Genomic DNA, 1,708 nt, shown 5'->3' with positions numbered 1-1,708 from the left:
TGTATGAATAATTCAGGTTCTGCATCATGGTAGTGTTTGTGTGTGAATAATTCAGGTTATGCATCATGGTAGTGTTTGTGTGTGTGTGAATAATTCAGGTTATGCATCATGGTAGTGTTTGTGTATGTGAATAATTCAGGTTATGCATCATGGTAGTGTTTGTGTGTGAATAATTCAGGTTATGCATCATGGTAGTGTTTGTGTGTGTGTGAATAATTCAGGTTATGCATCATGGTAGTGTTTGTGTATGTGAATAATTCAGGTTATGCATCATGGTAGTGTTTGTGTGTGTGGTGTGAATAATTCACGTTCTGCATCATGGTAGTGTTTGTGTGTGTGAATGATTCAAGTTCTAAAAAGCATCTATAATGAAAATCATAATTTTTTTCGTTGGCCTTCTCCCCAGACATCTCAATTTTGCCTTTCCATTAGGGGCATGATGTTTTTACCCCGCCCCATTTTGGGGTATTGGAATTCTGCACCACTTGGGCTTGCCTTCACTCTATCAAAAATATAAGGGGTTCGTTTAATAAACAATCCCACTTAGAGGCTCAAAATCGTTAACAAGTATAGAAAAATTGGTTGGTTTGTTTGTTTGAAGTTAAGCACAAAGCTACACAATGGGCTATCTGTACTCTGCCCAACACGGATATCGGAACTTAGTTTCTAGCGTTGTAAGTCCGCAGACATACTGCTGTGCTACCGGGGGGCGAGAAAAAAGTGTTTTAAAAAATATATAAAACAATATCGCAAAAATATCCAAGATAGTTAAAAAGTGTAAAATGCTCAAATTCCTCATATTTAATTAAAGTAACCCTAGCAATTCAATCATTTATATTAACTTAACTAGCTGAAAATATTAACAATGTGAACATTTACCCAATATAGAGTAGATTGTAGATTTAAATATCAATAGTTTCTTTTCACCATTCTACTAAAGTTTTTGTTTTTTTCATCATAAAAACAAATTTCTGTTATATTATTAATTAATTTCTTCCACTGAATAACCATTAAAATCCAAAGCATTATTCATTTTTATCTGATTATAATTATTATTTTATTTATTTAATATATTTACCCAGTATACATCTTGTTAGTGATTTCTTATATGTGGTGGTAAACTTCTAAGATAATCCTTAAGAGAACATTTTAAACCAACTAATTCTTCGTTTTCATACATAATTGATATTTCTCCCTAGTGGCTCGATACTCGTGGTGGGCAGAGCACAGATAGCCAATTGTGTAGCTTTGTGCTTCATAACAACCAACTAACCAAGTATGAAATATTATATTTATTTAGATCAACTATGCTACAAGTATTTTGTTTAGTCGAACTATTATGCCACTACAACGTTGAGGCACTGGTGGGTCTTGGGTCTAGTGTTCCTTCCTTGTTTATCCTTACTTTTAAGGAAGAAGATACCACACCATTTGATAAATTTAAATTATTAGTGATAAAAAATGAAGAAAATAGAAATATACATATATATATATATAAAACTAGTTTATTATTATTATTTTATTATACATTTCATGTTTTATTATTATTATTATATTATACATTTCATATTTTATTATTTATTATTTTATTATACATTTCATATTTTATTATTATTATTTTATTATACATTTCATATTTTATTATTTATTATTGTATTATATTATACATTTCTATATTTTATTATTATTATCGAACAACCATGTCACC

The sequence above is a fragment of the Limulus polyphemus genome, unplaced genomic scaffold (genome assembly GCF_000517525.1).
Source record: "Limulus polyphemus unplaced genomic scaffold, Limulus_polyphemus-2.1.2 Scaffold11767, whole genome shotgun sequence".
Taxonomy (NCBI): domain Eukaryota; kingdom Metazoa; phylum Arthropoda; class Merostomata; order Xiphosura; family Limulidae; genus Limulus; species Limulus polyphemus.
This window is presented reverse-complemented; position numbering follows the sequence as displayed.